Raw genomic sequence first — 23,339 nt, 5'->3', positions numbered from 1 at the left:
TCCCACCAACACTGTAAGAAGGTTCTCTTTTCTCCATACCCTTTCCAGCATTTATTGTTTGTAGAGTTTTTTATGATAGACTATAATTTTAAATTAGACCTATGACTCCCTGGTAGGATTTTTGGCTTGTATTTGTATTGATTAATGATAAAATAAATAATAAACATTCTTCATAAAAAGTTTGAAAAATACACAACATTAAGGAATAAAAATAAACTTGTGATCCCACAACCAACCCAGTAATACTTCTAACATGTTTTCTTCTGTTCTTTCTTCTACATATGTCTGTATGTGCATATATTAATATTCAAAATGAAAACTGAGATTATCTTGCATATTGATTTTTATACTTTTTATCACAGTATTATATCATGAGCACGTTCCTATATTATTAGTTCTCAGATATATAATTTTAATGGCTGTCCCTACTGTAGAATGTTTGAATTGTTTCTGTTTTTTGCCCTTTTTCTTATTGTTGCCCCATAGTGGGTAGGATCAATATTTCACTTTCCCACTTGGTTCAGATATAAAGACTATTGATACCACACAGGCACCAAGAGAATACGAAAACGTTTATCACTCACATCATGAGGCTTTCTGACCCTGAGTGGGGAAGGGGCAAATGACCTTTGCTTTTATTGTGGCTAAGGATAGATTGGAATGTTGGTTCCTGTGTGCAGGCTAGGGCTCATGGATTTGAACTTCCAACACCAAGGGAAGGAATACCTGGACTTTCTTATTGGCTTTCCCAGATGTGGGCAAAAGGAAATGGGGAAGTATGAGATCTGAATGCTTTCAGCTACCTGACGGTGGAGTCAGATGACCTTACACATCAGAAAATCCCAAAGAATGCACTGAAAATCTACTAGAACCAATAAATGAACTAGCAAGGTTGCCAGGTGCAGATCACTATACAAAAATCTTATGTGTAATGAGCAATCCAAAATGAATTAAAAAAAACTCCATTTACCACAGTATGTAAAAGTATTCATTACTTAGGAATAAAGTTAATAAAAGAAGAGCAAAAGTTACACTACAAAAACTCAAAAGACTGAGAAATTAAAGAATACCTAAATGAATGGAAAGACACTCCGTGTTTATGGATTGTACGACAATGTTATTACAATGAACATTTTCCCCTTCTTGATCTTCAGATTCAACATAGTCTCTATTAAAAACCCCACGTAGGTTTTTTGTGGAAATTGACAAGCTGATCTTAAATTTCATATGGAAATGAAAGACATCCAGAATAGAAGACACGGTCTTAAAAAAATAAGACAAAGTTGGATTCATACTTCACAGTTTCAGAGCTTACAGCAAAACTAGCCATGAAGAAAATATGGTACTGGCCTAAGGATAAGCGTGGAGATCAATACAATAGATCTGGGAATCCAGAAGTAAACCTTATATATAAGGTCAATTTATTTTCAACAACAATATCAGAACATTTCGGTGAGGAAAGAATAGTCATTTCAACAAATGGTGCTGGGACAGCACAATATCCACATCCGAAATAATAGAGTTGGACCTCTTCCTTATACTTCTCTGAGAAATTAACTCAAAATAGATTGTAGATTACTTTTCCAACAAAGGTTCGTCTAGTCAAGGCTATGGTTTTTCCTGTGGTCATGTATGGATGTGAGAGTTGGACTGTGAAGAAGGCTGAGCGCCGAGGAATTGATGCTTTTGAACTGTGGTGTTGGAGAAGACTCTTGAGAGTCCCTTGGACTGCAAGGAGATCCAACCAGTCCATTCTAAAGGAGATCAGCCCTGGGATTTCTTTGGAAGGAATGATGCTAAAGCTGAAACTGCAGTACTTTGGCCACCTCATGCGAAGAGTTGACTCATTGGAAAAGACTCTGATGCTGGGAGGGATTGAGGGCAGGAGGAGAAGGGGACGACAGAGGATGAGATGGGTGGATGGCATCACCGACTCGATGGACCTGAGTCTGGGTGAACTCCGGGAGTTGGTGATGGACAGGGAGGCCTGGCGTGCTGTGATTCATGGGGTCGCAAAGAGTCGGACACGACTGAGCGACTGATCTGATCTGATCAGAAGAAAACATAGGAATAAGGTCCTCATGATCTTGGGTTAAGTAAAGTCTTCCTAGCTGTGACTCCAAAAGCACAAGTGACAGAAGAGAAAAGTGATGACGCACAACATCACTATTAAATGGGAGGACGGTGAAAAGGAAAAGCAAAGCAGCCTCCTTCCTTAAGCACTTCTATGTGATGAATCTTAATTTCTGTAGACCTTTTTAAAATCTATATTAGGCTATATGAAATATTTTAACCTAGGGAATAATATTCCCATTTTTATCAGTGAAGTCTCATTTTCTCAAGCTGAGTTTAAGTATCAAAGATTTATTTTTCTTTCAATTTATTACTCATTGGGTCAGAGTATCCATGTCCACTAGAGAACTTGTGAAGACAGTGGGCACTTAGGTAATGGGGAATTTAGATAAGGCAGTAGTTCCAATGCAGAGAAGGCAATGGCACCCCACTCCAGTACTCTTGCCTGGAAAATCCCATGGATGGAGGAGCCTGGTGGGCTGCAGTCCATGGGGCCCCGAAGAGTCGGACACAAATGAGCGACTTCACTTTCACTTTTCACTTTCATGCATTGGAGAAGGAAATGGCAACCCACTCCAGAGTTCTTGCCTGGAGAATCCCAGGGACAGAGGAGCCTGTTGGGCTGCTGTCTATGTGGTCGTGTCACAGAGTCAGACACGACTGAAGTGACTTAGCAGCAGCAGCAGTAGTTCCAATGAGGAAGGTAAAGCATAACTGTCTGTCCTCTGTTGTACATTTGATCACTCTTGTAAGAGTATAGTGTTCCTTTATATTTAGTGAAATCCCCAGTTATAGATGTAATCTGAGCCCCAGTGCTAGTTGAGGCCAAGGAGGCTTGCCAATTTGTGCACCCCAGCAGAGATGAGAGTTAATTTAGAACCCATGTCTTGAAGACACAAAAGCCAAATCACAATGTTTTTAAATTTTCTATTGTTAAATTATTTCAGGGAACTTTAGATTTCTAATTGGGTTAAATTATGGAATTCTATTTTAGTGTTCTCCACCCCTCACCTTTTCTCTTTTGGTGTTCGTTGCTGGATATACTTTCAGGGAATCTTCTTGACCTTGTCCAGTTTTACATAAATTATCTTCCTCCAGAATGTGCCAATTCAGTATCACCAGGGTTAGGAACTTCCCCCGAGGCCGTGATTTATTGGCTGTAGAAGCATTGGCTTAAGTAGTGTTTGAATGAACCATTTGGCATGTTGATGAGCCACAGCACTCAATATGATGGTAGTATCTTTATCAGTCAAGTTTACAGTTGTCTGGGTGATGCTGTCCTCTGACTCTTTGAGTTGTAAGGATAAAGCATTCAAGGTCATCTTTTACGAGGGTCTGAACTATGCAATGCATGAATGTTCTTCCCCTATATCTCTGAAGCTCAGATTCGGTTTTGGTGTCAGAAACATAGGCAGCAGCAGTAGAGGCTTTTAAAGCTTTGTTGGGACCTAGTGAGTGATCTGTTTCTAGGATGTAGATCTCAGCACATGGCGTGGTGGCTGTTCTTTGCAGGCGCAGCGTCACCCAGTGGGCCTATATACTGCACAGGTTATCAATATTGTTCTTTCTCCTGATTATATAACAGCGGCCATGCCTGGTTGAGAGATACAATCAGTGGTCTTGGGGTAAGATGATTTTCCCTGAGCAGAGCAAAAGTCACAGCTGATGCTGGAACTGAGATACAAATTCAGTCTGAGGTATAAAGATAGGTCTGGGCTAAGGCTACTTTAAGGAGCACTCCAATCTCTATTCCTGTCCATAAATACCAATATTGAAACTTTGACTTAGGTTGTTTCAATCTAAAAGAAAGACTTGTGGTAAACTCAGCAAATGCAGCTCAAAGTGTGCACTGGTGTGCTGACTTCAGAAATGAAGACCAACCAGCAGGCAACAGAGCCTAAAAACAAGTCAAAAGCAAAAGCAGAAAGTCTCCCAGGTGGTGGAGGTCATCACTCTGACCATCCTGCACAGAGGGCCAATTGTCTTTTGGTTGCTCAGCAAAGGGCAGAACCAGTCACCCCTTCCCATAATTGGATCCCATGTCAAGACTCATGATGCCACACGTGGATCAAGAGGATACGAAGACATTAATTATGCATGAGGCCTTCTGGAGAGAACAGGACAGGCATCCTGGCTGGCCCGTTTGGCTTCAAAGAAGCGGCTAGTTTTTATTATGGTTATCAGTAGTGTCAGAGAGAGGTTCCTGTATGTTCACCAGGGTTTGCATGATTTGAACTTTTCCACTCGGGCCCAGGGAAAAAGGAAACACCTGGGCTTTCTAACCAGCTTGCCTAGTTGTGGATCAAAGGGAAACCAGAGGAATGGGACCTGTAAGGAAATGGACTCACAAGCCGTTAACAGTCAAATATCAAAACTAGAGCCAGATACTTTATTACACCATTATAAATAATTCTGTAATAAGTATCCTGGTGTACACATCCCCATGGGACTCTGAAGAAATGGGCTTTTAGAAAACTAGGAATCTGGAGAATAGGGTATCATTCAAATACAGCTGGGCACTGACTACTTCCCCACCTCTTCAAGAGTCAGAAGAGTGCTATAACTAACATTTCTCCAACGTGGAAGCACATACACCAGCTCTCCTTTTGGAATTTTGTGCAGTTTGAGAACTAAAATGGCGGTAGCACAGAAAATGCACTTTTCAATGCGTTGCACGGACATGTCCCAAGTACTAACTACGCTCATTACAGGCTCTGAGAAGCAAGATATCCTGTGCTGTGATGTGCTGTATCTGCTCCTGCTCTGTGTGGCCACCTCACTTTTGATAGACTTTTTTAGGACATGGTTATTAAATTGTGAACTTAATAAAATCTTAAAGTTTGAGAGCCTGTGGAGGGTGTGTTTTTGCAATTCCATAGGCCACCTTTGGCTTCCCAGGTGGCTCAGTGATAACAAATCTGCCTGCTAATGCAGGAGACACAAGAGACTTGGGTTTGACCCCTGGGTCGGGTAGAACCCCTGGAGAAGGAAATGGCAACCCACTCCAATATTTTTGCCTGGAGAATCCCCATGGACCAAGGAGCCTGGTGGGCTACAGTCCGTGGAGTCACAAAGAGTCAGACATACCTGAGTTTCTGACCTTATAGGACACCTAAATTTAAGTTTTCAATGTTTCTGAATATCTCCTTAAGCTAAATTTCTAGAACATAAGTGAAAAGATCAAACAGTCTATCTACCAACATTTTTTTGGGAAAACTTTATTAGTTAAATTTCATTACTTGGGGGCAAATTCTACCTTGAATGTGCTCCTATCATTTCCACTACTTAAGTGTTTTTGTTTGTGTGTGTGTTGAAAATAATGTGTATCAGAAAGCATGACAGACAAGGATCCTTAATACCATCCTCTTTAAGATATCTTGTTTTTAGATAAATAGTTACTGTGAATACATTTCTGGGTCAGCTAGAAATAGTAATTTCACCAAAGAGGGGAAAAAATCAACAAAAACATTAAGCTGAAGTAGTGAAGGAAGTTGGTGTTTGCCTCAAATCCAAACACTGTAATGTGGAAATAAAGACTTGGACCTACCACAAGACAGGGGATGTAAGCGTAATACTCCTTTATTAAGTCGGGATCCTCAAAATTTAATCAAGTGGTCTAGGTCTGTGGCACAGATCCTTTCTGGAAGAAAGTATCATCAATTTAGGCTGTCAAGATTTCCCCAGGTTGAGAAAAGGAAAATACGAGTGCACAGTCCAAAATTACCAAAGTCTCAAAAACATGTAAGCATAAGGTCACCAAGAAACAGAAAACTCCCAGTGGCATCAGATATTCGAGTTATCACAATCTGAATGGAAAATAATGTATAAAATGGTAAAGAAATGAAATGAAACAGAAAAAAAACAGTAAGACTAGGATAACCAATTTGAAAATTTTCTATTTAAAACTTTTCATACAAAATATAATTTGTATATTCAATAATCTAATTATATTAAATATATTAGATCATTGAAGGAAATTATTTGAAAACTAATGAGATGATCTTCAAACCACTTCAGCATTCTTGCCTTGTGAACCCCATGAACAGTATGAAAAGGCAAAAAGATAGAACACTGAAAGATAAACTCCCCAGGTCAGTAGGTGCCCAGTATGCTACTGGAGATCAGTGGAGAAATAACTCCAGAAAGAATAAAGAGATGGAGCCAAAGCAACAAAAACACCCAGTTGTGGATGTGACTGGTGATGGAAGTAAAGTCCGATGCTGTAAAGAGCAGTACTGCACAGGAACCTGGAATGTCAGGTCCATGAATCAAGGCAAATTGGAAGTGGTCAAACAGGAGATGGCAGGAGTGAACATCAACATTTTAGGAATCAGTGAACTAAAATGGACTGGAATGGGTGCATTTAACTCAGATGACCACTATATCTACTACTATGGGCAAGAATCCCTTAGAAGAAATGGAGTAGCCATCATAGTCAACAAAAGAGTCTGAAATACAGTACTTGGATGCAATCTCAAAAACAAAAGAATGATCTCTGTTCGTTGCCAAGGCAAACCATTCAATATCACAGTAATCCAAGTCTATGCCCTGACCAATAATGCTAAAGAAGCTGAAGTTGAAGAAGCTGAAGTTGGTTCTTTGAAGATCTATAAGACCTTCTAAAACTAACACCCACAAAAAAATGTTCTTCTCATTATTAGGGGACTGGAATGCAAAAGTAGGAAGTCAAGAAATACTTGGAGTAACAGGCAAACTTGGCCTTGGGGTACAGAATGAAGCAGGGCAAAGGCTTATAGAGTTTTGCCAAGAGAACGCACTGGTCATAGCAAACACCCTCTTCCAACAACACAAGAGAAGACTGTACACATGGACATTGCCAGATCATCAACACTGAAATTAGTTTGATTATATTCTTTGCAGCCAAAGATGGAGAAGCTCTATACAGTCAGCAAAAACAAGACCAGGGGCTGACTGTGACTCAGATCCTGAACTCCTTATTGCCAAGTTCAGACTTAAATAGAAGAAAGTAGGGAAAACCACTAGACCATTCAGGAATATGACCTAAATCAAATCCCTTATGATTATAGAGGGGATGTGACAAATACATTCAAGGAATTAGATCTGACAGACAGAGTGCCTGAAGAACTATGGATGCAGGCTCATGACATTGCACAGGAGGCAGTGATCAAGATCATCCCCAAGAAAAAGAAAGGCAAAATGGTTGTCTGAGGAGACCTTACAAAGAGCTGTGAAAAGAAGAGAAGCAAAAAGAAAAGGAGAAAAGGAAAGATATACCCATTTGAATGCAGAGTTCCAAAGAATAGCAAGGAGAGATAAGAAAGCCTTCCTCAGTGATCAGTGTAAAGAAATAGAGGAAAACAACAGAATGGGAAAGACTAGAGATCTCTTCAAGAAAATTAGAGATACAAAGGGAATATTTCATGCAGAGATGGGCACAATAAAGGACAGAAATAGTCCTAACAGAAGCAGAAAATATTAAAAAGAGGTGGAAAGAATACACAGAAGAACTATACAGAAAAGATCTTCATGACCCAGATAACCATGATGGTGTGATCACTCACCTAGAGTCAGACATCCTGGAATGTGAAGTCAAGTAGGCCTTAGGAAGCATCACTGCAGACAAAGCTAGTGCAGGTGGTGGAATTCCAGTTGAGCTATTTCAAATCCCAAAGATGATGCTGTGATAGTGCTGTGCTCAATATGCCAGCAAATTTGGAAAACTCAGCAGTGGCCACAGGACTGGAAAAGGTCAGTTTTCATTCCAATCCCAAAGAAAGGCAATGCCAAAGAATGCTCAAACTACCGCACAATTGCACTCATCTCAAACGCTAGTAAAGTAATGCTCAAAATTCTCCAAGCCAGTTTTTTAAGGAATCTCCACACTGTTCTCCATAGTGGCTGTACTAGTTTGCATTCCCACCAACAGTGTAAGAGGGTTCCCTTTTCTCCACACCCTCTCCAGCATTTATTATTTGTAGACTTTTGGATCGCAGCCATTCTGACTGGTGTGAAATGGTACCTCATAGTGGTTTTGATTTGCATTTCTCTGATAATGAGTGATGTTGAGCATCTTTTCATGTATTTGTTAGCCATCTGTATGTCTTCTTTGGAGAAATGTCTATTTAGTTCTTTGGCCCATTTTTTGATTGGGTCATTTATTTTTCTGGAGTTGAGCTGCAGGAGTTGCTTGTATATTTTTGAGATTAGTTGTTTGTTGGTTGCTTCATTTGCTATTATTTTCTCCCATGCTGAAGGCTGTCTTTTCACCTTGTTAATAGTTTCCTTTGATGTGCAGAAGCTTTTAAGGTTAATTAGGCCCCATTTGTTTATTTTTGCTTTTATGCCTTATGATCCAGCAATCCCACTCCTGGGCATACACACTGAGGAAACCAGAAGGGAAAGAGACACTTGTACCCCAGTATTCATCACAGCACTGTTTATAATAGCCAGGACATGGAAGCAACCTAGATGTCCATCAGCAGATGAATGGATAAGAAAGCTATGGTACATATACACAATGGAGTATTACTCAGCCATTAAAAAGAATACATTTGAATCAGTTCTAATGAGGTGGATGAAACTGGAGCCTATTATACAGAGGGAAGTAAGCCAGAAAGAAAAACACCAATACAGTATACTAACGCATATATATGGAATTTAGAAAGATGGTAACAATAACCCTGTGTATGGGACAGCAAAAGAGACACTGATGTATAGAACAGTCTTATGGACTCTGGGAGAGGGAGAGGGTAGGAAGATTTGGGAGAATGGCATTGAAACATGTAAAATATCATGTATGAAATGAGATGCCAGTCCAGGTTTGATGCACTATACTGGATGCTTGGGGCTAGTGCACTGGGACGACCCAGAGGGATGGTATGGGGAGGGAGGAGGGAGGAGGGAAGAGGGTTCAGGATGGGGAGCACGTGTATACCTGTGGCAGATTCATTTTGATATTTGGCAAAACTAATACAATTATGTAAAGTTTAAAAAAAAAAAAATTCTCCAAGCCAGGCTTCAACAGTGCGTGAAATGTGAACTTTCAGATGTTCAAGCTAGATTTAGAAAAGGCAGAGGAACCAGAGATCAAATTGCCAACATCCGTTGGATCATTGAAAAAGGAAGAGAGTTCCAGAAAAACATCTATTTCTGCTTTATTGATTTTGCCAAACCCTTTGACTGTGTGGATCACAACAAACTGTGGAAAATTCTTCAAGAGATGGTAATACCAGACCACCTGACCTGCCTCTTGAGAAACTTGTATACAGGTCAGGAAGCAACAGTTAGAACTGGACATGGAACCACAGACTGGTTCCAAATAGGAAAAGGAGTATGTCATGGCTGTATATTGTCACCCTGCTTATTTAACTTATATGCAGAGTACATCATGAGAAACGCTGGGCTGGAGGAAGCACAAGCTGGAATCAAGATTGCCGGGAGAAATATCAATAACCTCAGATATGCAGATGACACCACCATTATGGTAGAAAGTGAAGAAGAACTAAAGAGCCTCTTGATGAAAATGAAAGAGGAGAGTGAAAATGTTGGCTTAAAGCTCAACATCCAGAAAACTAAGATCATGGCATGGGGTCCCATCACTTCATGGCAAATAGATGGGGAAACAGTGGAAACAGTGACAGACTTCATTTTTGGGGGGCTCCAAAATCACAGTCATGAACTTAAAAGACGCTTACTCCTTGGAAGAAAAGTTATGACCAACCTAGATAGCATATTCAAAAGCAGAGACATTACTTTGCCAACAAAGGTCTGTCTAGTAAAAGCTATGGTTTTTCCAGTAGTCATGTATGAATGTGAGAGTTGGACTGTGAAGAAAGCTGAGCGCCGAAGAATTGATGCTTTTGAGCTGTGGTGTTGGAGAAGACTCTTGAGAGTCCCTTGGACTGCAAGGCGATCCAACCAGTGCATCCTTTAGGAAATCAGTCCTGAATATTCATTGTAAGGACTGATGCTAAAGCTGAAACTTGAATACTTTGGCCACCTGATGCGAAGTAGTGACTCATTTGAAAAGACCCTGATGCTGGGAAAGATTGAAGGCAGGAGGAGAAGGGGATGACAGAGGATGAAATGGTTGGATGGCATCACCGACTCAAGGGACATGAGTTTGAGTAAAATCCAGGAATTGGTGATGGACAGGGAGGCCTGGCGTGCTGCAGTCCATGGGGGTCACAAAGAGTCAGACACGACTGAGTGACTGAACTGTTACTGATGCTGAATGAGTAGTTCTAAAGAAAGCATACAAACGCAACACAGAAATATAAGGAGATAGAAAGTCCGAGAGGTTATATGACATGGAGGCTAGAATGAGAAGGGTTTCCATTCATGAAATCAAAGGCCTAGAGAGAATAGAAAAGAATTAGGAGCGGCATCTTGAAGAGATGAGAATTGAAAATTCTTCAAAGTAATGAAAGGCATGAAAACGTACAGGAAGCACATGAAAGAGGAAATTGTATAAAGTTTTCAAAGCTGCAGCTAAACAAATTATTACAACTACAGAGTACTGAAAACAGAATGTTTAGAAGTTAACCTTAAAAGTAAACAGACAGGAAAAAAAAATTCCCTACAAAGAAATTACAATTAAAATGAAAGCGAAAGGCAAATTTCTCAGCGTCAAAATGGAGTTGTTTTTTCACAGAACTGATGGAAAAGTAAATGTTAGCCTAGAACTTTATTAGAAGTGAAACTATTTTTCTAGCATGAGTATAAAATAAAGAAATATTGACATGGAATGGGAAGAATTTACTACCCGTATAGTCATCTGAAAGAACTTTGAAAGCATGTACCTGAGAAAAAATGGAAATAATCCAGGAAGGAATATTTGGAATGATGTTCAATGTGAAAAAAACATCTGTTTTAGAATCAACATGCTAAGGTCCCCTCATAGCATATAAAGCAAGTGTTTACATAAAAATAAGGAGTAGAAAAACCTGTATAATATTCAAAGATTTCAAAATATTTCTCTCAGTTTGTCATAGGTCAAACAGACAAGCACTAATGAAATAGAAAATACCATTAACAAGCTCAGTATTTTTGTTCCTTTAAAAAATTTTTGTTTTTCTTTTTTATTGAAGTATAATTGATTTTCAGTGTTGTCTTAGTTTCAAGTATGCAGGAAAGCGATTCAGTTATGCATATTCTTTTCAGATTCTTTGCCTTTATAGGTTATTGCAAAACATTGTATTTTTAATAATTCACTATGTTTTACAGTAGTGTTTATATTCTAATCCCAAATTCCTAATTTACCAGCCTGTAATTTATCCCTCTGGTAAACATAAGTTTGTTTTCTATGTCTGTGGGTCTTTTTGTGAATCAGTTTATTTGTATCAATCTTTTTAGATTCCACATATAAGCAATATCGTATGATATTTGTCTTTATCTGTCTGCTTTCTTCACTTAGTATGATAATCTCTAGGGCCATCCATGTTGCTGCAAATAGGGCTCATTCTTTTTTATGGGTTAATAATATTTATATATATATACACACACAACACATCATCTTTATTCATTCATCTGTTGATAGACACCTCATACATTTGAATGTTTTTAAAACACCATCAGTTCAGTTCAGTCGCTCAGTCGTGTCTGACTCTCTGCGACCCCATGAATCGCAGCACGCCAGGCCTCCCTGTCCATCACCAGCTCCTGGAGTTCAAACTCATGTCCATCGAGTCAGTGATGCCATCCAGCCATCTCATCCTCTGTCGTCCCCTTTTCCTCCTGCCCTCAATCCCTCCCAGCATCAGAGTCTTTTCCAATGAGTCAACTCTTCCCATGAGGTGGCCAAAGTACTGGAGTTTCAGCTTTAGCATCATTCCTTCCAAAGAACACCCAGGGCTGATCTCCTTCAGAATGGACTGGTTGGATCTTCTTGCAGTCCAAGGGACTCTCAAGAGTCTTCTCCAACACCACAGTTCGAAAGCGTCAATTCTTTGGCGCTCAGCTTTCTTCACAGTCCAACTCTCACATCCGTACATGACCACAGGAAAAACCATAGCCTTGACTAGATGAACCTTTGTTGGCAAAGTAATGTCTCTGCTTTTGAATATGCTATCTAGGTTGGTCATAACTTTTCTTCCAAGGAGTAAGCATCTTTTAATTTCGTGGCTGCAGTCACCATCTGCAGTGATTTTGGAGCCCCCAAAAATAAAGTCTGTCACTGTTTCCACTGTTTCCCCATGTATTTGCCATGAAGTGATGGGACCTGATGCCGTGATCTGCGTTTTCTGAAAGTTGAGCTTTAAGCCAACTTTTTCACTCTCCTCTTTCACTTTCATCAAGAAGCTTTTTAGTTCCTCTTCACTTTCTGCCGTAAGAGTGGTATCATCTGCATATCTGAGATTATTGATATTTCTCCCAGCAATCTTGATTCCAGCTTGTGCTTCTTCCAGCCCTGTGTTTAGCTCATAAAATAATAGAAATTAAAAACTCCTAATGATAATAAAATGATATGATAAGTAAAAACATAAAATAGTATTAATGGCATGCATCCGTTTGTAATTAAAAAAAAAACAAAACTCTCTTGGAACAAGGAATTGAAGGGAATATCTTAACTAGATAAAGAGTGGCTACAAAAAATAACCAAAAACAGAACAAAACTACTACTGGTTTGTTCTTAATGATCAACAGTTGCAGCGTTTTTTTGTTTTGTTTTTTTTAATTACAAGTTTACTCAGTAAAAAATAAACTGTTCTCCTAACCCAGACAGTATTTAAGAGGCAAAAAACTATCCATATGTGTTTAGGGGTAAGCCATCCCATAAGGCTGTATCAATTTAAACTTTTACCAGCAGAGTGTGAGAGGGTTCATTTCACTTAGTATTACATTGGAAGTATGAAATAGCTGTTTTAAAAAATATTTACCTTCGGCCTTGGGAGGCTGAAACAGTTTATTGGGTGTTTTTATTTTCTTGTTGTAAACAGTTGTTTGTATTGTTTACCCATTTCGCTGAGGAGATGTTAATAATTTTCATTTTGATTGGTAAAAAGTATTTGCCATGTTAGCGATAGTAACCTCTTGCTCTGTCTTGGAAAATAAATCTAAGACATCTGTTTATTTGCAGTTTGGGTTTTTCTTTTTTATGATGTTTTATTATGTAGAGACTTTTAAGCTTTTACATGGCCAAATCTGACAATATTTTCCTGTGTTTTTTCTGCCTGTGACTTTATGCATATCCCTAGAGACTGGAGACTCTCCAGTCACTTTCTGTTGTTATTGTACAGTTATTTTTTTGCATGTCTGGTTAGGACTGCAGATTTATTTTGTCCTGTTAGCATTTATTAAGCAGGTTTTCATTTCCTCACTGATATAAACTATCAACTTTATGATGGTTTAAATTCCTTTATAATAGAATCTTCTTTTTCTTGCTTGCTTTTTTGTACCATTAATCTCTTTCATTTTTTTACAAGTTCCATGCTTAATTATTGTAGCATTGTTATTTATGAGGCAATGATCATTCTCATCACCCACCCCATTCTTCTTCTTTATCTTTTTTCCTCCATTTTATTGGACACTTAGTGAAAAATTGCAAACATTATGCCTGTTCATCTATTTCAAAATGATCTCAACTATCCTTTTTTAAATTTATTAGCTAAGTTGAAAGTCACTTCCTAAAGTTGAAAACTACAAACATAACCAATCCTTTTGATATATTATTTTTAATTTCATTTATCCCATATACTTAGGTAGAGCTAAAGTAGGATTGTAAAGTCAGAAATACATCTATTAGTTTGAAAAAGAGAAGGTAGAAAGGAAATAGTTACACTCTGACATAACCAAAGTTTTTAAAAATTATCCAGTGTTATTTGTCTAACATTATTTCTCCAAAGTATCTCATCTACTCTAGCCAGACAAATCTCTTCATTACTGCCTCTTCAGGTCATGCACATTTCAAATACTTCACTGAGAATATTCCTTTCCAGGGATAGTCTTTCTCTTCTTTTCTGTGTATTAGGAATCGTTTCTTTCAAAAAGATTTTAAGGCCAAACTTTAGCTCCTCCAGCATGAAGCTTTCCTTCCATATTCATTGCTTTTGTTATCTGTTCTATACAGTTTAAATATTTTGGAACTTTTTCTAATTATTGAAACAATAAAACAGACTCCCAGAACATTTGATAAAGAAAGAATACATATTTTGTTAAGCTTTAACTCCCTATTTTGAGTTGTATATATTCCCTTACAGTATTTTAATATGAGTACATAGCTGTAACCTGGTGAACTTACAGTTTTGTGGCTTATTTTAGCATAGACTTAAGCTTCTCTCTGTTGTTTCATTGTATTCATCATTACCATTTTAATGGCCACGCAATATTCTGTAGAGTCACTGTGCTGTTATTTACTTAATCTTTGCTTTACACTCTGTTCCTTATAACAGAAAACTCTGCAGTAAAATCTTTGTTATGTAGTTTTCCTCTCTTTGGGGAATGATATCCTTAAAGTAGGTATCCAGAATTGAAATTAAAGGGAGAAACATAGAAGTGTTTTCAGGTGTCAATATATGTTGTTGGATGACTTTCAGCCATCAATTTTTTGTGTGAGAAGTTCTGGTATCCCAGCAACTTTGATGTCACTGGACATAAATATTTTTCTATAGATTATTTAAGAGAAGAGGAAAAAAGCATGTTAAATATGTTTGTCCCCGATTCTCTTTTGTATTAGTTAGGTTTCTTGAGTTAATTTTTGTCTCCTCAGAGACATTGTAAAGTCCTTGGTGAGAGTAGAGAGAATGATTTTTGTTTATTCTTTATGACCTACATCCTCAAAAAAAATGTAGTAAATGTAGTTGTCTTCAGTATTTGTTTCTTAATTGAAACTTTAACAAAATTTCTTTTTGTTCCTCAAACTCAGGGTCAATAGTGATAAATGCATACAAATTTGTCATCTCCAAAATCAAACTGTATGCTAACTTCACCTAGAGACGTTATGCTTATCCTTAGAAGTTCATTGAAATTTCCAGTAAACATGTATTTTGATTTTTTTTCTTTTAGGATTTCAGATTCATTTATTCTAGCTGTTACTAAATTAACAAGGGACAAGCTTCCCAAACCCCATCATTTTCAGTGTTTGCCCATAGAAAGATTAGACAAAACACAGGGCTTTGGTCCTCTAAACCCACGATTATGGATGTGACTCAAGAATGAACCTTGGCTCCACATGAAAGTAAAAGTCATCTATGGTAGAGAGGTGCCCCGTTGCTGAGAGTTTGCACCTGTACTTCCTCCTCATTTTATCCTTGGTGTAGAATGGTGTTGGAGGTATCATAGACGGTCCATACATACGGATTCATTGAATGGTTGAATGAATGAATCTGTGTGCTTAGGTTGAATTAGCCAATCACTCTACAAATATATATTGAGCTCCTGTGAAATGCAAAGCCAAGGGTACTCATTACTGTGAAAAAAAAAGATAAAGTTGACAGATCCTATACATAGCAGAGGATGGATCTAATGACCTTGAGGTTCCGTCCAGTGCATTTTTCTCCAGTTCATGTGCATTCCTTTTGACACATGTCACATCCACAGGCCAAATAAAACTCTTCAAGCTGCATTTATATGATGCATGATGATCCCATCCCACCCCCACCGCACATACCCATCTCCCCCAACGGCCTGAAAAAGAGTTATATGATGTGGATTCTTAGTGCTGGCGACTCGTGGGTTGGGATGAGCAGGGCTCCAGATGGAGCCTTTTGTGGAGGGCTCCCTTTCATCCTTGGCTGTAAGCAGCCTGAGCTGTTATATTATAAATGAGTAATTTACTGCCTCCTCCCCAAGCCCTTCTTTGTAGGCTGTTTCATAGACTTTGTTACCAAAGGTTACCAGCATGCCTGGTGCCTTTGATTTTTGTGGACACTCTGAACCAGAGACAACAGTTGTCGCCTTGAGCATCTGCACGTTGCCTTTGACACGTCCTGCAAATGGGTACCTGCCAGTCCTCTTCCCCAGATGTCCTGACCATTGATTTTTCACTGCTCGCTCTTGCAGTTATTAGCCAGTGTGAGGCCAGAACGCTTAGCTCTCCACTTTAATTATTCATCCTTATGAAGAAAAATTTCCCTTGGATGCTTCATCCTCCTCCAGCCCCGACCTGAGCGCACGTGGACTCCTCCTTCCTTCCCTCTCCGAGTGCCTGGTATGTCAAAGGGCCTTTAACCAGGGCGCCCATTCCATTTATGCCTTTAATATGCATTTTGTGTTCTGCCAAGGGGGTCAGAAGGGCACGTGGAGAAGCCAGATGGCTTACCTCTTCCCTCAGGAAAGGCACTGCTATTTGGTTGGGCACCTTCCCAGTGCAAGGCAGGGGAAGAGTTTCAGGGAGAGTGGATCCAAATGCCACCGTCATCTGAGGGTGCAGCTGCAAGTTCCTCTCGGGCTATGCTTGTCTGTCCTCTGCCACTTTCAGGAGTTTTCCACCAGAAACAGCATTTTAGGAGATACTGAAAAGAAAAAAAAAGGGTGTGGGGGTGGGGAGCGAGGGCTGGGGAAAAGCAACCCGTTTTATTGATGACCTTTGCTCAGACACAAGTTTCTGTTATTTTTATCTGACTGAAGTAAGAAACCATCATCCATGGATGAAAACACAGTGGACAAACTCCGTGAAGCCATGAGCCCCCCAAGGATGTATTTATTTTCCCCCCATTTCTGGTTTTTAATGTTCCTTCCTGGCTGCTGTTCCCCAACTTCAACTTTTGAAAAGCCAAGCAACTAGCCAGGCCCGGGGAACTTATTTGTATGCAGCACAAATTTCAGAATCTGTTCTCAGCCTGTGCCGAGTGAAAAATGGCCTGCATTTTCTTGATAGCCCATGTGGTTGTAAAGAATAAATGGCTAATGAATTACAGATGAACATTGACGCAAATTAATCTTCCCGCTGTCCCTGGGTTATATGGCAGCCATTTAAAAGTTTAATCAATACACTAAAGTTGAAAACATGCAGGCACTGCAGTTGTTTGGATGTAATAAACATCAGAGGGAACCGGGAGGTTTGCACTCAGTCCATGTATCATAATGACAGCTATTTATGTTTAATGGACTAAATATTTTTTATTGGAAGGGAGCAAATGTCAGCTTAACTTTGTGAGCCCCGCATTCAACTTTCCTTTGAGGTTGGTGAAAGACGGCTGACGTGTCATTGGAAATGAAATGTTAAGGGGGGAAAAAGCGCAGCAGAGACAAAGCGAGGAGAAGGCGTCGTTTGGAGACGTGATACAGCGCGAACATTCTGCAGCAATTCATTAAGGAGAACGTAAACTCTGATATTTCTAATGTTGCTGTAAAATGGTTTATAGGAACAACCTTAATGGTTATTAGGGAAAACAAGTGCCCAGATCTGCCAGATATGCCATTCTGTGCAGGCTTTTGTTTGAAAACTCTTTACCAGGTCATATTTGCTGGAGATTTATAATTAGTCCTTTTTCTTAATGTGAGAAGTGGGGGAGAAGCAGCATGATGGCTCTCAGCCCTTGGATTCCACAGATCTTTCCTTTTGAATGGTGTCCAATGACTTTAAATAACCATGTGTTCTCTTTTGGAATACTTATATCTTAATTACTTTTCAAGTCGATATTTTGAAGCTCTGCTGTGAATCTGGTAGGGCCATGGAGGCTAAAAGATAGAATGGACTTTGCTAGTAGCCATACCATCACTCTGGACAGAACAGGCTGAAATAAAAAGGAGGGAAATAGCTTTGTCTAAACAAACAAGCAAAATGTGTGTGTATGTGTGTGTGTTTTGCATTTTCTTTCTTTTTTCTCCCAAAGTAAAATTGACAAAGTATGTTATTCCTGTGGAGCATGGGGTACTGGAAAAAGGCATACACTTTATAAAAATAATTAGAAACATTTTAGACATGGAGAGCATGTTTTTAATGTCCCTTTTGCATCCAATTGCTAAAAGTCCTCACGTTTAATGGAAGAGTTTTGAAGAAAATAGTTATCAAGGTGGAGCTGTGAGATACCTAGCTATCCAGTATTCAGCTCTTTAAAATATATATGTATGTGTGTGTATATATATGTACATATATTTTAATGTATAAGAAGATGCCATAAGTATGTATATATGTACAGTCATGTATATACACGGCACACATGTACATGTGTGTATATATATACATATATGCCATATGTGTGTATATATATATGTAAATGTATGCATTTACATATATATTATATGTATACATGAAAAATTTTAAGGACAAGAATTTTTATTCTAACTGGGACTAAGATTCAGAGGAAATCAGCACCGTGTGACATTAGGTTAGTCAACGAAACTAATGGATTCTCTGGCCCTTCCTCTTCCTATCGGCAAAATGATGAGATATTTTCGTTCTGAAGACCAAAGCATCACTCACTGTCCACCGTGAGGATGTCCCACCCTGCTGCTTCTCATGCCTCCCTCCCTGTGGCCCCTGAACTCTGCTTTATTTTTCCTCCTAGTTCTTTTTCTCCTTGGTGATTCATTTAGTTGTCTGTTCATTTTGTGTTTCCACTGTGTTACTCTACAGTCCATGGTGTGGGAAAGGAGAGCAGGAATGGGAGGAAGCAGGAATGTGATTTTGGGTTTGTTTTTTTTTTTTTTTTGCTTAGCTTTTAGAATTCCAGGGTTTGGCCCATAGTAGGTTCTCATAACGGAGAAGGCAATGGCACCCCACTCCAGTACTCTTGCCTGGAAAATCCCATGGACGGAGGAGCCTGGTGGGCTGCAGTCCATGGGGTCGCTAGGAGTCAGACACAACTGAGCGACTTCACTTTCACTTTTCACTTCCATGCATTGGAGAAGGAAATGGCAACCCACTCCAGTGTTCTTGCCTGGAGAATCCCAGGGACAGGGGAGCCTGGTGGGCTTCCATCTATGGGGTCGCACAGAGTCAGACACGACTGAAGTGACTTAGCAGCAGCAGCAGCAGGTTCTTATAAATGGCAGTTAAATGAATCTCAGGCTATCATTTCTTATTGCCTTTAAAATAATAACTACAGCCATTTTGGGATCATCTATTATGATTTCTGAGCAGTGTTAGTCTTCATGTTCTCAAAACAGCTACTATTCTGCCTGGAATCATTTTACGAGTCGGGACAAGATGAAGAAGGCAGGTCTTTTCCTATATGGCATTCACTTTTTGTTTGTGGGTAGACAGCTTCCTAAAGGCATCTGCCTAGTCCTCATTGCCCATACCACATCATCAGAAGGCTGGAAAATCTAGTGTTTTAGTTTTCAGACTCTTACTGCAGAGGAAGGTATGATAAAAGAGAGTCAATCCATAGTGTCTGCTTCATAAGATAAATCACACTTTTTGTGTCCCTACAAAAGGCTTGGAAGTTTGTTAGATGTCCATTTGTAGAGCAATTTACATCATCTTTATAACCCCCTTGTTACAGAAGAGTGTTTATTCACATTATTTTAGGAAGTGGTAGAGCCGAGATGTGAAGCTACATTTGTCTGAAGTAGAAACTCTAGGCCTTTTCTCTAATGCCCTGTTATTTTAGCTGCCATTTTAATTTCAAAATGAAGGATGGCAGGGCTACCAGTTCACAATGAATACACTGTCTTGTGAGTTCACTTAGTACACTGAGTCTCTTTCTTTGACAGTTAAGTAGGTGGCATCTTCTATTCTTTTATATTCAGCCTTTGAACATTTTATACAAAGTGGTTTAGAAGGTGGGCTCTGGCATCTGTCTTGATTCAAATCCTTGCTCCATCACTTACTGCCTAGAACAAACTGCACAACTGCTCTGCTTTAGTTTTTTTATCTTTAAAATGGAAATAATAATAGTATCTACAGCATGAGTGTTTTCAGAGGATTAAGTGCTTAGAACAGTGTCTCGCACTCAATAAATGTGGATTATTATTATCACTGTTATTATCCACGTTCAGTGTCTCTGATTTTGTCTACAAGATCAGATTGAATTTTGAGGGGACAGGATCATGTTTTATCCCCCTCTTCATTTCCCCAAAATGCTTAACAAGTTTCCAGGCACATATTTACTGAGTAAAAACTCATTCTAGAACAACACTGCATACGTTAAAATCCTTGTTCCTTTGATTTAACATCTCTTTGCCTCAGCTTCTAAATCCAAAAATGGGGAGACTAACACTATCTACCTCGCAGGGTCATTGTGAATATTGAATGTGATAATGCACTTAAAGTTTTTAAAGTGTGTAATAAATAGAGAACACTCAGTGTTAGCTATAATTATTGTAATCATTCATGGATTACTAGTACTCAAAGAGTGAAACTCCATGGGATATAATCTGATCTGTAATGATTCTAAAGGAAATTTCTCTCAGGCAGTTTAAGGTACATGATTATTAAAGAATAACCTTATCTTTCTGGTAAATCCATGTTGAGTCTATCCTGTGATCCAGGATACGTGATATATATGGGAGATACAAAAATATATAAAACACAGTAGGAAACCCAAGTGGTGATGGACATGAGCAATGTTCACCCTCAAAAATAACTTAATACTTCAGAAGTAAAACTACCCTGGGATATAACTTTTCCATTTATTAAGCTAGCTAAAATAATCAAATAAACCAAACTTTGTGCCACTGAATGGATTGGGTGTATGGCAATATGTTTTGGAAAACCGTTTTGACCCTGTGCATTGAGACTAGAAAATATTTAGATCCTTTACCTAATAATGCTACATTAGGAATCTGTCCAAAGGAAAGAATCTGAAATACATGAACAAATCATCTTTATACATTAAAATGTTCAGTGTAGTAATGTTTATAACATCAAAGAAGAAAACAGTCAGTATCATAGGAATGCTAATTATGACACATCCACAGAGTACAGTGTTATATAGCATTCAGTGTTGTTTAAAATAATTTTAATGTAGCAGGCAAACATTTATTCAATAAAACAAATGAAAAAAGTGTTTATATGAACTCATCAATATTTATGACAGGGGTAGAAAAAAGACTAGAAGTCAAAACATCAAAATGTTAACTGCATTTTAGTTCTGGGCATTGAAGTTATGCATGAGTTTTATTTATTTTTCTTTGTACTTTATTGTTTAACAATGAGCATATAGATATAACAAAACTTAAAAACAAAGCCCCCTAGAACAGTATGATTTTTATTAAAATAGTTCTAGGAAAAAAGTAGTGCTAATACAAAAAAAAGGATTTATATACGTTAGGAATTGTATTCAACCGCAACTAATCAGTTCAGTTCAATTCAGTCACTCAGTCCTGTCCGACTCTTTGCAACCCCATGAATCGCAGCACGCCAGGCCTCCCTGTCCATCACCAACTCCTGGAGTTCACCCAGACTCACGTCCATCGAGTCAGTGATGCCATCCAGCCATCTCATCCTCTGTCGTCCCCTTCTTATCCTGCCCCCAATCCCTCCCAGCATCAGAGTCTTTTCCAATGAGTCAACTCTTCGCATGAGGTGGCCAAAGTACTGGAATTTCAGCTTCAGCATCATTCCTTCCAAAGAAATCCCAGGGCTGATCTCCTTCAGAATGGACTGGTTGGATCTCCTTGCAGTCCAAGGGACTCTCAAGAGTCTTCTCCAACACCACAGTTCAAAAGCATCAATTCTTCGGCTCTCAGCCTTCTTCACAGTCCAACTTTCACATCCATACATGACCACAGGAAAAACCATAGCCTTGACTAGACGAACCTTTGTTGGCAAAGTAATATCTCTGCTTTTGAATATGCTATCTAGGTTGGTCATGACAACTAATAAACACCCTCAAATAGCAGTTGCTTTAATAAGATACTTTCATATAACATGAACCCCAGATGTATACCATCCATGGCTGGAATGATACCATTCAAGCTTGTTTTATTTTTGTTCAGTGTTCCAATAGACCAGCTCCATCCTCTAGTTTGATTTATGATCACAATATTGTTGCTGTAGCACCAGCCTTTATTTCCATGTTCCAAGTAGCAGAAAGAAAGAAATATTAAAATAAGAAGGATATTGCTCCTAAGCAATGCAATTCTCTTTTAATAAGATGTGCCAGGTTTCCTCCATAACATCCTGCTTTATCTTATGCCCACCATCAAGGAGCATGTTGCTGTGCTCAACAGCCTAGGGTATCTGTGTGAGATCAAAGAGGAATATGGATGTTGGGTAGCTGATCTTACTTTCTGATTTTATTTTCAACTCTGCCACTTGTCAGCAGGTTGATTTAACTAAGTCTGTTGCCTGGGTGGCATCAAGGAGACTTCAAGGAACGTTTCAATATTGCACCATAGGCAACCAGTATCATCAATTGTGCTTTGTATACAGGATGAATCCTGTTTGCCACTCTAAGCCCCCAGTTTCTCTTGTGCTTTCATTTCCTCCCCTTTAAAATAGGCATAATGAAATTTTTATTGCCTTTTAGTATTGTTGTAAAATAATATGGTTTTATAATTGTGAAAGTCTTTTTGGAAAGGGTAACTCTGTTATGCAAATGTAATAAGACTAGTAGCTAATAGAAATTGAGTGCTCACTCAATGCTAGTAACTTTGGGGCTTTTTATACACAATATCTCATTTAATCTTAGGAATTATATATTATGAATATCCTCATTTTTCAGGTATAGGTATTGAGACACAAAGAGATTTGAACCCAGGTTGTTTGGCTCCTGAGTCTATTATACTGGTTCTCAAACTTTAGTGTGCTTAAAGATCACCATATACTTGTTAAAGATACAGGAATCTAGGATCAGAAGTCAGATTCTGCAGCAGGTAGGCTGCCAACTATACTTAGCTGGTCTCAGTTCTACCAACTGTAAAGTCTTGGTTTTCCAGCAGTGTGACTGTGTACCTCAGAGACACACCGCTTCCAACTCCTGAATTCTGCTCTAGCCTTTCCCTGATCTTCTCTGTCAAGGAGACCACAGCCATTTGAGCAGCTATTTGAGTAGCATGCCAAATATCTGGGAAGCTTTGTTATTTCACTTAGGAAACAGAGCACTCACTTATGAAGCTACCCCTTCTACAGTATTTTGGGTACCATCAGAAGTGACGAGACTTGGACCAATAGGTTTGATTTTGTTGATTGGATTTTCATTATTTTTCAAAGAGAATGTCTGTGAGGTCAGGCATGAGGACTGATGGATCAAGGAAAGATGAGCAGTTAGTTTCCAGGAAGATCAGGAGTATATACCAAGCTTTCTTCTTGGCCCATGAGTGATAGATGTGCGATGAGAAGCTCTGTGTTTGCCATTGGACAGGCTCCTCAGGACAGAAGACAAGGACAGTGTCATTTAGAGATCTCAGGAGACTCACTCCCATACTGGATTCAGGAAGAATACCAGAACAACTGA

At 38.9% G+C, this 23,339-nt stretch overlaps 1 protein-coding gene across 1 annotated transcript in view; it reads left to right on the top strand.

Moving 5' to 3' along the window:
• Window positions 1-23,339, top strand: part of LRMDA (leucine rich melanocyte differentiation associated) — an 861,351-nt gene that overhangs the window by 764,993 nt on the left and 73,019 nt on the right. The window lies entirely within an intron of this gene.

This window comes from Bos mutus, chromosome 28 (assembly GCF_027580195.1).
Source record: "Bos mutus isolate GX-2022 chromosome 28, NWIPB_WYAK_1.1, whole genome shotgun sequence".
Taxonomy (NCBI): Eukaryota; Metazoa; Chordata; class Mammalia; order Artiodactyla; family Bovidae; genus Bos; species Bos mutus.
This window is presented reverse-complemented; position numbering and strand designations above follow the sequence as displayed.